Source organism: Canis lupus, chromosome 5 (assembly GCF_048164855.1).
Source record: "Canis lupus baileyi chromosome 5, mCanLup2.hap1, whole genome shotgun sequence".
Lineage (NCBI taxonomy): Eukaryota > Metazoa > Chordata > Mammalia > Carnivora > Canidae > Canis > Canis lupus.
Window position 1 is genome coordinate 14500128 of NC_132842.1, and position 13938 is coordinate 14514065.

The 13938-nt window shown below is 39.4% G+C and overlaps 1 protein-coding gene across 4 annotated transcripts in view; it reads right to left on the bottom strand.

The window, feature by feature from the left end:
- The window catches only part of SVIL (supervillin), a 230893-nt gene that overhangs the window by 167450 nt on the left and 49505 nt on the right, over positions 1–13938 (bottom strand). For all 4 annotated transcript variants that reach the window (XM_072825542.1, XM_072825543.1, XM_072825544.1 and 1 more), the window contains exon 2: positions 2771–2872. The gene's annotated coding sequence lies outside the window, so the exon portion shown is untranslated. The remainder of the gene's footprint in view (positions 1–2770; positions 2873–13938) is intronic.

Consider the following 13938-nt stretch of genomic DNA (forward strand, 5'->3'; position numbering starts at 1 on the left):
TAATGGCTAGTGAGGTTGAGAACCTTCTCATGTGCTTATTAGCCATTTGTCTACCTTCTTTGGAGAAATGTCTATTCAGATCTTTGCCTATTTTGGAATTAGGTTATCTTTTCGTTACTAAGGTATAAGAGTTCTTTATATATGCTACATATAAGTCCTATATCAGATTATACGATTTGCAAATATTTTTCCCATTTTGTGGGTTGTCTTTTCATTCTCTTGATAGCATCTTTTGATTAATTTTGTTGATGTTCAAATTAACTATTTTTAATTTTTCACTTGTGCTTTTGATGTTGTATCTCAAAAAAAATCATTACCTAACCCAAGGTCATGAAGATTAATACCTATGTTGTCCTCTAAGGATATTATAGTTTTAGGTCTTACCTTTAGACCTTTGATCCACTTTGAATTAATTTTTGTATATGGTGTGAGGTAATGGTCCACCTTTATTTCTCTTCATGTTGATTCTCAGTTATCTCAGACCATTTGTTGATGAGACTATTTCCCTAAAGAATTGTCTGGCATAACGATCAAAAATCAATCACCATAACCTTTTGGGTTTATTTCTGATCTATAAATCCTATCACAAAAAAATCTATATGTTTATCCTTATGCCAGCATCACAGCGGCCTGATTATTGTAGCTTTATATTAAGTTTTGAAATCAGGAAGGACAAGTCTTCTAATTCTCCTTTTTCAAGATGTTTTGGCTATTCTGGATCTCTTAAATTTCTATATGAATTTTAGGGTCCGTTTCTGCAAGGAATCCATCTGAGGTTTTGATAAGATTGCACTGAATCTACAGATCAATTTAGGGAATACTGTCATTTTAACAACAGTAAGTCTTTTGATCCAAGAACATGGGATGTTTTACCATTTATTTAAATTTTTTAAAATTTTTTTCAACAATATTTTGTAGTTTCAAGAGTGTAAATTTTATACTTTTCCGATTACATTTATTCCTAAGTATTTTATTCTTTTTCCTTCTATTATAAGAGAAAATATTTTCTTAAGTTCATTTCAGATTGTTCACTAAAAGTGTATAGCAATAAAACTGACTTTTGTATATTGATATTATATCCTGCAACCTTTCTGAACTTGTTTATTAGTTTTGATAGTGTAGTAGATCCCTTAGGATTTTCCAAATCCATGATCATGTCATTTGCAAACAGAGATAGTTTTATTTTTCTTCCTCTCAAATCTAGAAGTCTTTTATTCCATATCCTTTCCTAACTGCCCTGGCTAGAACTTCCAGTACAATACTGAATAGAAATTATGAGAGTGGACATCCTTGTCTTGTTCCTGATCTTAGGGGAAAAGCTCTCACAGTTCTTCACGTTAACTGTGATGTTAGCTGTGGGTTTCTCATAGATGCCCCTTTCAAGTTGAAGAGCTTCCCCCTCAATCCTACTTCATTGTTGTTGTTTGGTTTGCTGTTGTTTTAATCTTAAAGGGATGTTGGAATTGTCTAATGCTTTCTTTCTGTAAGACATGCTCTTTCACACTTGTGTTTCCTTCTGTATACTCCATACTATCTCCATAGCTCAGTATTTCTCATCTCTACAGGTTTCTACTTCAGGAAGTCCTGGACTATTCTATTCAAAAGTCTCTATCCATCACTATCTTTCCCCCAGTCTATCATATAGACTTCAAAGAACTCAGGTATTATTACTATAAGTACAAATTCTGATAACCCTTGTATAAGGTTTAATATTTGCCAGCATGTATTTATCATCTTAATCCTCACAATAACCTCACTAGGGTAGATGCTATTATTACCATTTTATATATATAGAAGTTGAAAGAGAGTTTAAGTGTCTTGTTCAAGGTTACAGTTTATAAGTGGCAGAATCAGGTTGAAAACCCAGGTCCCCTAGCTCTCTTAAACATTTTCTATCATGTCTACCAGTAATTGCTCTTACATAGTTCTGACCTTAATTACGATCTGTACATAAGCATTGCCAATCTCACTTATTGATATATTTTAGTATCTAACACCATACACAGCTGGGGTTCATTAACTATTAAATGGACAAATGGAACACTAATCTCAAATGCCCAACAGGAGAGGACTCTGGTAAGTACTGCTGAGTAGACACACCCATGAGATTCATAAGGCTCATTTGTTTTTGAGATCCTTCAGGAAGAAAGGTTGCTTAACTTTAACTCAATGTTTTCTAAACTCATTTGGACATAGCTCCATCTTCCCACCTCTGTCCCACTGCATTAATAGTCTTGGGAACTGTGGTCCAAGGAACACATGTTGAGAAATACTACTCAAGAGAGGCAGTCCAGAAAGCACAGCTCCTGGAAGGATGCTCCTTTTCTGTGCCCTGCTCCACTCTCATCTAAAAAGTCTCTCTAAAAAAAATAAATAAATAAATAAATAAATAAATAAATAAATAAATAAATAAATAAATAAATAAATAAATAAATAAAATGCAAAGCCTCTCTCATAGCCTCAGCTCAGTACAAAAAGAAAACCCCAATATTAAGTTTTCCTTTTCTTACCTGGAACTCCTAAAGGGCTAATGTGACACTAAAGAGATACTCAGATTTTTTTCAACTATCGAAAGGGCTCACCTCCCCTGAATGTTTGTGGCCCCATAGCTTATCACAGATGAAGCTTTAATTTTCTCAGAGCTCTGGTTTCTTGAATGTGATTCAAACAAATTCATCCTTTATGATGTACTTTAATCTGCATTCTCAGGATTCAGACAAAGCCAATGATGTGTTAACCACAAAACTGTATTTCTTTCCTAAATACTTACTGTAATGCTGATATTTAAATCATAGCTTCAGATGTAGAATCACTTCAAAATCTTTGTATCTCAGTTCTGTAAAGTCTTCAAAGTCATCTATTCAAATTCTCTCTGAAAGGGGGAAAGAAAAATTTTAATTTTGAAATCTAATAGCAAACCATAAAAGACAAACACATGTATGAACAAAGGAGGATACACTGCTGTGATTAATTTTCGGCTTCTAAAGAGCTTTTACTCTTTCAATTAGTCATCTACATCATCAGCTACAACAAATTATAGGCAGTGGTTCGAGCACCTTTTTAAACCTCTTATAAAAAATACTCACTAAAAATGTGTTTTCCTTCATCTTAAGTTCAGTGAATTAAGCCATTTCTATGCAATGGTTCTCCAAAGCTCTAATTTTCCACAGTGACTGGAATTTTATACATTTGGTCTAAAGGCAAGAATCATCTTGAGTAAATAGGAGTACTTCCTAAAATGCAAATTTAGATCAGATCCAAATAAGGGGATTTGGGAAAGAAGCCTGAAACAAAGGGAGAGTTGAGAAAACGGAGAAGGATGGACTGGAATTCATCAAGGATTTGGATATGGATAGCCAGAAGGAATTGTCAAAGGCGCAATTCCTTAGAAAAAGAGATACTGAATAAAGAAGTTGGAGATGAGTGTAACCCCCTCTAGGGCATCCAGAGTGAGTGACTGGGCTAGAGCTTGGTCTATGCCATTAATTCCAGGCAGAGAAAATCTTCCACATCTATTTTCCTCACAGGCTGGGAAACGAGGGAAAACCCTACTCATACTGGAAGTACAACAGAGGTGGACTATGGCATATGCACATTCCCCCATATGATTTTCCTAGCTGCCTGTAATCTGCACACAAGAGAAACTCCCTGGATAATATTAGTTCATTCCCTATGCTCAAAATGGCTGACTGCCTGTGTGGCATCCCAATGACTCATCTTGCGAGAAGGATACTGAACACAAGCAAGGCTTCAGCCCTGAGATCCCAGACTAAAGAGGAAAGCCCCCAAATTTATTAGTTGGTTAATGGTTAAACAGCTGTGGCTTTGGAAAACCTTTTGTTTCGGGATACTGAGGCACTTCCTTCTTTCTCCTCCCAATGTCTGCTCAGCACTTCCTTGTGTTACCTTTTAAAAGAGTCATCTTAGCAAAGAGTTCGCTCAGGCACAGAAGGCCCTGAATGGGACAGCAGCCAATGACACACCAACATTGTAAAGGACCAGAGCTGGCATCAGTTTTCTGTTCTTAGAAACATATGGGAGGCATGGTGTCTGATCCTATCTTACTTAACTCATGTAGAGAGAATGGGGTTCCTCTCTAGAAGCCCATGCTGAGGCAACTTATAAGGCAATCATCTGGTGGTGCTGAGGGGGCAGAGGGGAGTCAACCCACGTGTAGTTCCCTCAAAACAAAAAACCATTGTCACCCCTGCTCGGTAAAATTCAGACAGCTATGAACTCATTACTTAAAGCCACAAAGATGGTTGTGGTAAACACAAACTATTGGGTTTAAGTAGACTGTTTTTTTGTGCCAAAAAAAAAAAAAAATTCCCTCCTCCTCCACAAATCTGTTTATTACTAAAAAGCTTTGGAGACTTGTGAACTGGGCTAGACCAATTTAAGCCTGTCTTCCCCCCAGGGCCCCTCCTTAGTATACTAAACTGGGGAGAAATTTGCCTGCTTTAGAGAAGGAGACCCACTTTCTGTACTGGCCACAGAGGAATGAAAAGTGAAATATTTAAAAGGAAAAGAGCCAAGAGGATCAAAAGAAGCGAAGAGGTAAGGGTAGGAGAAGACATCCTCATCTCTCCCTCTTGGCAAGCTCTACTCTTTGACCAGACTCCCATGTCTGTCTGTCCTTGGCCCATGCACCTCAAGTACCCTCTAGAACAGGGGTTTTCAAACTTGAGTGTGCAAAAGCATCCCCTTGGAACTCTACAACTGTGGGTCAAAAAAAAAAAAAAAAAAAAAAAAAGAGAATCTACCATTGAGATCATGAGCCCAAAGACCAAGAAAGAGTTTGAAAGGCCTGTACCTACATCACTAGTTCTAGGAATCTGGTTTTCCCAAAGACAAAGGGATAGTCACTAGCTAATAAAACTTCAGAATATAGTAACTGATAGGAAAACAGAACAATAAATCAGCTTTAATGCACACAAGATAACTTGGGGAAAGAAAAGAGCCAAACCACAATCAGGAAAGGGTCCAAATTATGTGACAGGCTGAAGTTTAGTAAACTAGTCAAACATGCCTAACAGCAGCAAAGATTTCAGAGGAAAACAGGGCAATGGGGAAAAGAGAATCAATGTGCAGCAGGAAGAGGCACCCAAGTCAAGGTCGGACCCATAAGGTCTTAACTCATAGTGCCAGGGCTTGTTCCATCCTTCTGAAGTATTTCTTCCTTGTCAAAAACAAACTTTCACCTGGGCTTTCAGACTATTATCAACCCCTGTGCAACACGTCTCACATGACTTTGTGACTAATTCTAGACCAACTGTCTCTGGAGGGAAGATACAGCAGAGAAAAACATATTTATATGCTACACTTCAAAAGACAGGTTTGACAGAACATGCCGATGGAGGTGCCCACAGTGAAGGGACATTTCTGGTGAGTTTCATTCACATACTACTTCACTACAATGTCAGGTGCCTCAAGGTCCAGAGCATTTAGCAGGGCCTTTCCCCCCTCTTCACCAGGCACCCAATGGTGAATTCCCTATTACAGATCCTAGGGATGCAGCTTCCACGAGACCTACTCTCACTCTGGCTTCTTTCTCCCATATTTCCTTTCCTGGATACAGCAAGGAAAGGAGATTCTTTAAGATATTTTCAGGAGTGGGGCACCTGGGTGGCTCATCTGTTAAAGCCTCTGACTCTCGGTTTCTGCTCAGGTCATGATCTCATGGTCATGGGTTGGAACCCTGTATCTGGCTCTATGCTCAGCCTAAAGTCTGCTTCTCTCTCTCCCCCTCCTGCTCAATCTCTCTCCCTCTCCCCCCCCCCAAAATAAATAAATAAATAAATAAATAAATAAATAAATAAATAAATAAATAAATATTTTTTTAAAAGATATTTTCAGGAGCCATGGGCACTTCCTCCCTACCCCCAGACAAATCTCAAGATATCTTTCAGGATTCAGCTTAGATGCCTCCATTTCCATGAGACCCTTCTCTGACTGTTTTAATTCTTTCTCAGTGAGCTTTCTGTCTCTTCAATTCATGCCAATTATCTAATTATAGATGGCCACTATAGCTAATTCTCAACCATCTAGGATTTGATTAGCCAGAGCAGCAATAATATAATAATAATAATAGCAATAACAATAAACAGTAATCATTGTTATTATTTGAACATTTATAAATAATAAACAAAATGCCTACAAGTCAATAAAACTGTATCTATTAGATAACACCCACTGACTGGAACTCCACAGTAACCTGTAGACATCATCATGGATCTGTAACTGTGTGGGGACAGTCTCATTCCATCACCTCCCAGATATGTACTTACTATATTGGTGTCCTAGGTGTCATTCTGTTAGCATTAATTCCAGGACCACACAAGTTGATGGAAAACCCATTAGTAAGTGACTGAACTGGTCATGTGCAGGAGCCAAGGTTAGAGGCAATTGAGCAATGACAAAAGTAGGAAGGTGACACAGGAGAGAGGGCAGCAGGAACATTGCAGGGAGGAGGGGGATCACTGGGCCCACTGAGATGACTTCATTATTTTTTTTAATCTTTTTTATTTTTGAGATGGCCTTAGAAAGAAGAAAGGACAGTTATTGAGGACACACTAAGACCATCTAGGTTTTGTTTTAATATGGGGGAAGGTGTACAAAAATCTCGGTTAAAGAACAAATAATAGACCACTTTTAGAGTACTAACCATTGGCCCATTTTATTTGTCAAGTAATTTATAGGAGTTTGTCATCCTAAACTACTATGTTGTACTACTCTTACATATTAGGATAATATCCATAGAATGGTGAATAGTTTCCTAAATACTGGATTCTTTGTGAACTAAATGTTGGTAGCCTTCACTAAGTAATGATATACTAAATGCATCTTAAAGTATAATTCAACTGTGACTATCCTCTTGTATTCCTCTTGATCAAGAGATCTTTCATTTGTTCATGCATTTTTTTTTCCTCTAAAATGAGACTGGGTTTTTATCTTGTATTGTATTTTTTAGTATTTCATAGGCATGAGGCCAGTGCTCAACAAATAGATTCTGAAAGACTGACAGGGGTATCAGTGGGCAGAGGGCAGCTCATTCCCCTTGCAAGGGCTCTGGCAGTCAGCACACCACCAGCTGCAGGAAGATGCTCCCAATCAAAATAGCAACTGATGTGGGGACACATGAAGGAGAGGGAGCTAAAATAAGCAGTTCAATCCTCCCCAGTGAGATCCAGAAACTCTGCCACCCTGCTGTCCTTGAGGCTATCTTCCTAGGGGGACACGTTTCCTGCTTGATAGGCTTTCTGCTGCTACTCGGGTAGGTTTCCCATATATCCCATTACAGCAACAGGTCTTAAAAGAGAGCATCAGGTCTTCTTACGTTTTCAAACATGCTCCTACAAAACCTTAGGAGGTGTTACGCTTCAAAATCCAAGGGATGTGGGTATTATCTAAAATCACAGGTATACAAATTAAGGGGCAGAATTCTCAATTTTACCTTCTACATATATTTTTTTCAAAACCTTTAGTGTCTTCCAGTACTTGCCTCTTAGCAAACACAAAATGCATAAACCAGTAGCAAATATTGAATAAAAATTCAGCTTGCTATGTGATAGACACATGTACTTGTGACTATGACCTTATATTGTTTATAGCACCCAAATATAGAACTGTGAACCAAATGTTTGTGTTCTCTGAATTTAGTATGTTGAAGTTCTAATCCCAAAGGTGATGATATTTACTGTTGGGGCCTTTGGGAGGTGATTAGGTCATGAAGGTGGAGCCTTCATGATGGGATTAGTGCTCTTATAAGAAGAAACAGAGAGCGTTTGCTGCTTCTCTCTGCTCTCCACCATGTGAGGACACAGCAAGAAAGTGGCTGCCTGAAAACCAGGAAGAGGACACACAGGACCCACACCAGGCACTGAACCTGCCAGCACCTTGACCTTGGACAGCCTCTAGAACTGTGAGAAATAAGTGTCTATCAATTAAGCCATCCAGTCTATAGTATTCTTGTTGCAACAGCCCAAACTAAGATAAATAGTAAGAGCCAACTTTATATTTAGTAATTTTAAGGGGGGGAGGATAGGTGAAATAGATGACAGGTATTATGATCACACTTATCTTGACTGATGAGCACCAAGTAATATACAGAGTTGTTGAATTACTATATTGTACACCTGAAACCAATATAAACAATGTATGTTAACTATACTGGATTTAAAATATAATTAAATCAGTAGATAGACACACACATAAAATAATAGTACACATGTGAGGCATGACATAGCTAGCCCTCAGACAATGCTTCCAACGACATAAATTCTTTCATCCCCTGTGATAACTCTGAAGTAAGTGAGCAAAGCAGTGCTCTGACAGAGCCAGGCACATATATGGGCAGGTCTAATCCTGAGTGGGCGTGAACAGACCCGCTTGCTGGCTGTGTGCATGCTCACTGGTACCCAGAACCACATACTCTGGCCCTGAAGCATGACCCCCAAGCACAGAGAGAGCTTAGTGGACTCACAAACCACAGGTCCCAAATGGGAAAGCCAGGTAAGGTCTGTTCCCTGGAGAAATATCTACTTTTAAGAAATATCAGGGGAGAAGTTGCTCAGCAGTGCTAAAACAATTTTATTTATTTAGAGAGAAAGGAGGAAAGAGAATCTCAAGCACACTCTGTGCTGAGCGTGCAGAGCCCAATGTGGGCTCCATCTCACAACCTTTTAGATCATAACCTGAGCCAAAACCAAGAGTTGGTTGATTAACAACTGCATGACCCTGGCACCTCTAAAATAAACCATTTTGAATGGAGATAGCAACCAAAAGAATTAGGAAGAGAGAAAGGACTCAAGATCTTGTGCTAGAACCTCCATGTGACTCAGTGACCAAACTATGTTGGGCTCGCCCCTCCCGACAGGGGAAGCAGGGACATCTTCTCTGATGGAGGAAGACAGCGTACCTGGAAAACTTCCTCCTGAGCCTCCAAAAGTAAAATAAGCAAGCTAGACCAGAGAACTGATACCACTTAAAAATGTGACCTGAGTCAACATATGCAAGTAGAAATCACACATGCAAGGATAATCAGCTCCAGGTAATGTCATAAAACTCTGGTCCTCACTGTTAACAGAACGTTAATCACTCTTTGAATGGCATCTCATATCTGACAACTGTGAAAGTGTGATAAATGTGTGAAAAACATCTGTTTTCAGAGTAGTGAGAGGAAAGATTACTTAACAATAACAGCAGCAACTGGTAGTCACAGCGCACTCAATATTGGCTAGGCAATGTTCTAAGTGCTATCTGTAGATTAACCACTTCCTTACCACTTCTAGCTGCTATTCATATCCCCATTCTACAGATCAAGAAACTAAGGCGTAGAAAGGTTATCCAAGGTCACACAGTCCGCTAGTAGCATTTTTGGCTCCAGGGTCCTGACTCTAATCCACTATGCTATGCTGCACCATTGATTAAAAAATAATTTAAAAGCTTTAAGAAAGATAAATACCTTTCACAAGATTCTTCTCACTTCATAGTCCACCAAGATAAATCTAACACAGGTTAGTAAAAATTACTATATATACTACAATAAATACAAATTATTATAAACACGGTAATAATGTAATAAAACAGATTAGTTTATGACTTCTCTACCTAGAGCAAAATGGATCTTCACCACTGTGAAAGTCCAAACACACTTCTGTATCCCACACCTGGTGGGTGACACCTTACTACCTGAAGAGAAACAAAAGGACTCTCTCCCCAAATCTGGGGGTAGGGCTCAACCTGTCCTGGAGGCATCCTGTGACCCTGCTACACCCACACCAAGGTCCCATGATGGGCGCTCATTACCCTGGAGATCAGTTTCATTTGGTTTACAACAACCAAATCAGATAAGATGCAAACTTAGCATCTACAGAATATAAGGCCCTGTGTCACGTGCAGAAAAGAAAAAAAGAAACCCAGTTCTTCAACAGTGAAGAACTGAAAAACTATTAAATATAAGTAATCCAAAGGTCCAAATAGAAGAGCGTGGAACATAAAATTGAAAGGACATAAAGGGAAGGGATAAATCCTGAGGTCTCTAAGGAAAAAAGCCAAGTGGGCATTAGCAGCTCATGAAAACCTCACAGCTTAGTGGTGGGAATAGAAAATGATACAGCTACTCTGGAGATCAATTTGTTTGTTTTTCTTTTAAAGTTTAAATATATATCTATCATCTGACCCAGCAATTCTGGTTTTTAGGTATTAATCCAAGAGAAAAATGAAAACTTATGATCCCATAAAAACCTATACATGAATATTATGGGAATTTTATTCATAATTACCCAAAACTGGACATGACCCAAGTGTTCTTTAATTGGTGAATGGATAAGCAATCTCTCTTCCGACACAATGGAATATGACTCAGCGGTGAAGAAACAAATCATTGAACACACAACAACATGGTCATATTTCAAGTGCCTTAAGCTGTGAGAGGAGCCAGACTCCAGAAGCTATAGACTGTATGTTTCCATTTATATGACATTTGAAAAAGGCAGAACTTATAAGGACAGAAAGCAGACCATGGGTTGCAGGGGTGAGAACTGAGTGGAGAGACTGATTAAAGGGGGGCATGAGAAATGTTTTACGGTGATGGAAATTTATATTTTCATTGTGGTGGTTACACAACTGTACGTATTTATCAAGACACATCACTTTTAGAAGAGTGAATTTTAGTGCATGTAAATTATACATCAGTAAATCTTACTTTTTTTAAAGCAGCACTTTGTAATTATGCAAACAAAATTATCTCATGGAATGGGACTATTCTTATTTTCTACAAAGTTCTACAAACCATTTATCGAACTTCCTCTATTAACTCCCATTCCCAATTCCTTCTCATACAATATTTATAAGAAGATTATCGGTTGCTCATTTGTAGGAGAAAAAGCTCCTTTAGGCACATAAAATATCTCAAAGTAACCTCTGAGTCTTTATATAATTATGGGAACTCTCCTATATTAAAAAATAGACTTGGGTAAGTGCCTCTTTCTCCTCATGCTAAATATGTGCCTGCTGATCACTGAGGAAAGTAGGCAGGTGTCCCACACCTGACGGGTGACAACTTACTCCTCCAATGGCTCTGTCCATCTACACAGATGCTCACTACAAAACACTAAATCACCAAGAAGTTCAGATACTACATCCCCTACAAGTTGAACTACATGGAAAGCAAACCAAAGTTTCTGCTAAAATCCTCAAGCAAGAAGTAAATCTAAGATAAATCTTGACTTTCATTGCAAACCTTTAGTAAGGTAGAAAAATCACTCACCATCAGTGCCCTATGAACAACACAGCTGCACTATGATCTGATCTACAAATGCAGACTAAAAACAATATACATGATTCTGGTTCTTTCCTTGATTCAATACCCTGCAGATACATCCTGATTGCCCATGCATGCTAGACACAAGAGATACAATGACAAACCAGCACCCCTGTCATTATGGAGCTCACGTTCTCTCAGGAGTGATGGACAAATTATAAGTACATGAATGGTTAAATAGACAAACTGATCAACTGATAATAGGTTGTAGGTTTATAAAAGCTTGGGGGGGGGAACAGGGTAAGAGAACAAGGAGTATTTATTTATTTTAAAAAAAATTATGGAGCTTTTATTTTAGATAAAGAAGGCAGATATCTCTGCTGAGATCTAGAAGAACTGGGGGAAGCAAGCTGGTGAGTATGTAAATGAAGAATGGTCAGGCAGGGGAAAGGACAACAGTGCAAGTCCTCAAGTTGTGAGACAGGAGTGTGACTGGGAGTCCAAGGGATAAGCAAGGTGGCCAGTGTGGCTAGAGTGGAGTGAGGGAGAGGAGAGGGGTGCTGGGGAGCTGGCAGTAAATGCTGGTCAGAGACAGCTGGCACAGATCAGACAGGCCCTGTGTCAAAGGATGACTCCAGGTTATTTGGAGTTACCAGAAGCCACTGTTAGGTGTGGGCAAGGGAGTGACGTGATCTTGATTTAGTTTTAAAGATTAATTGTAGTTACACTAAGGAGAATAGGCTCTAGGGGCAGGCAGATGGGGACGTGGACCAAAAGAAGTAGAGAACCTGACAGGGGGCCACCCCAGCCACCCAGGCAGAGTCAGCGCTGGATGGGGTGATGACGGTAGAGGAGATGAGAAGGGGCGCTGGGCAACCGAGTGCATGATGGTATCACTGACCAAGACACGAGGTGCTGAGACAGTGCAGATTCATTCTGTATTCAGTAGCAGCCAAGTGAGTCTACAGAAAATGGGTATTATATTCCTACCCAGGAGTGAAAGAGACGAATTCAGAAAAGAAAAGGTGAATTTGACCCAAATAACATTACTCCTTATGACTTTAAAAGCTTTACAGTGGTAAGAAATGACTCAGGACCCATTTAGATACATTAATTTTATCTTGCAATAGCATCCCCACTGACTAGGTTATTTACTATGTAGAGTTAAGGAATGGATTTCTATAAGAAACTATGTATTCCACTAGTGAACTTGCCAGGAAACAAAGATTTCCAGTGAAGCTAATAAAAACTTCAAAGCTTTATCAAATATATCCTCAATGCTTTGAAGAGCCCTTATATCTAATCCTTACTAAAGGAAACGAACGTCAGAGAGATTGAAGAATATGGTTATTCTTTACTATACTCACATTATAAAAGAGCTCTGTCTGATGGGAAACAGAAGTCAAATTATAAGACTCTAATTAGTTTACATGTTAAGGCCTTTTATATGAACACTGTTTGCTTGACTTAAACCACATCAAAGCATTTATCTGCTTCACCGATTATGCTCTTCAGCTGCCCTAAGATTTTTTTTTTTAAGATTTTTTATTTATTTGAGAGATTGAGAGATAGAGACAGCAAGACCAGGGGGTAGAAACAGACTCCCAATGAGCAGGGAGCTTGACTCTGGGCTTGGGGCTTGATCCCAGGACCCTAAGATCATGACATGAAATGAAGGCAGATGCTTAAGTGACTGAGCCACTCAGGTGCCCCTGCCCTGAGATTTCTTTCTTTTTTTTTTTTTTAAGCATTTTTTCCTCAATTTAATTTATTTACTTGCGAGAGAGAGAGAGAGAGAGAGAGAGAGAGAGAGAGAGAATGAGTGGGGCAGGGAGTGGTAGAGGCAGAAGGAAAGGGAGAAGCAGACTCCCTGCTGAAAAGCGAGCCTGACTCAGGGCTTAATTCCAGGACCCTGGGATCATGACCTGTGCTGAAGACAGATGCTTAACTGACTGAACCACCCAGGCGCCCCCACCCTAAGATTTCTATGTTGAGGAAGCTCTTTCTGAGTTTGCCAAAGCTGGATCTAACTTAGGAAGAGCCCAGGAACAGAAATGCACAATGGGATCAAGGTTGGTGCCTGCAAGTTAGAAGGAGGTACAGTAGCAGGAAGGCCAGCAAAGCGAAGCTCCCACATTATGGAACTCTGTGCACATCCCAGATCACATGTTTCATCCATGACAAGATTGGCGCCCGGGACCCGAAACACAAGGAAAAGTTTAAATTGTTTTGATTGGCCTAACTGCAGCCTGCTAACACGCAAAATGTCTTCCAGGAAGATATCACTCCCATATTTTCCATCTTTTCCTCCCTCTTTCCCCTAATTCAAGAGCCTGATGGGAAACCAGATCAAAACACAATTGGGGACGCTGAGCAGAGGGACCTCTGGAGACAAGAGGCACAGACATCACTTTCAATCTGTTACTGTTGGTGAGAAAATGTTTCAAACCAGTTGGAACCATCCAAATTTGAAAACATAAACTCAGTCTGCCTTTGGTCTTTTAAACATTTTTCTCAAAATAAATGGGTTCCCAAAAGTAACCATGCCCTGTTCAGTGCTATCACTAGCCAAGAGAAAAATGTCCTTTTATGAGGGCCAGGACATACCAGGCCAGGACAGGAGACTTCATGGCTTCCTAGTGTTTCCTCTTGGTAACATTTTGGAAGTCCTGCCA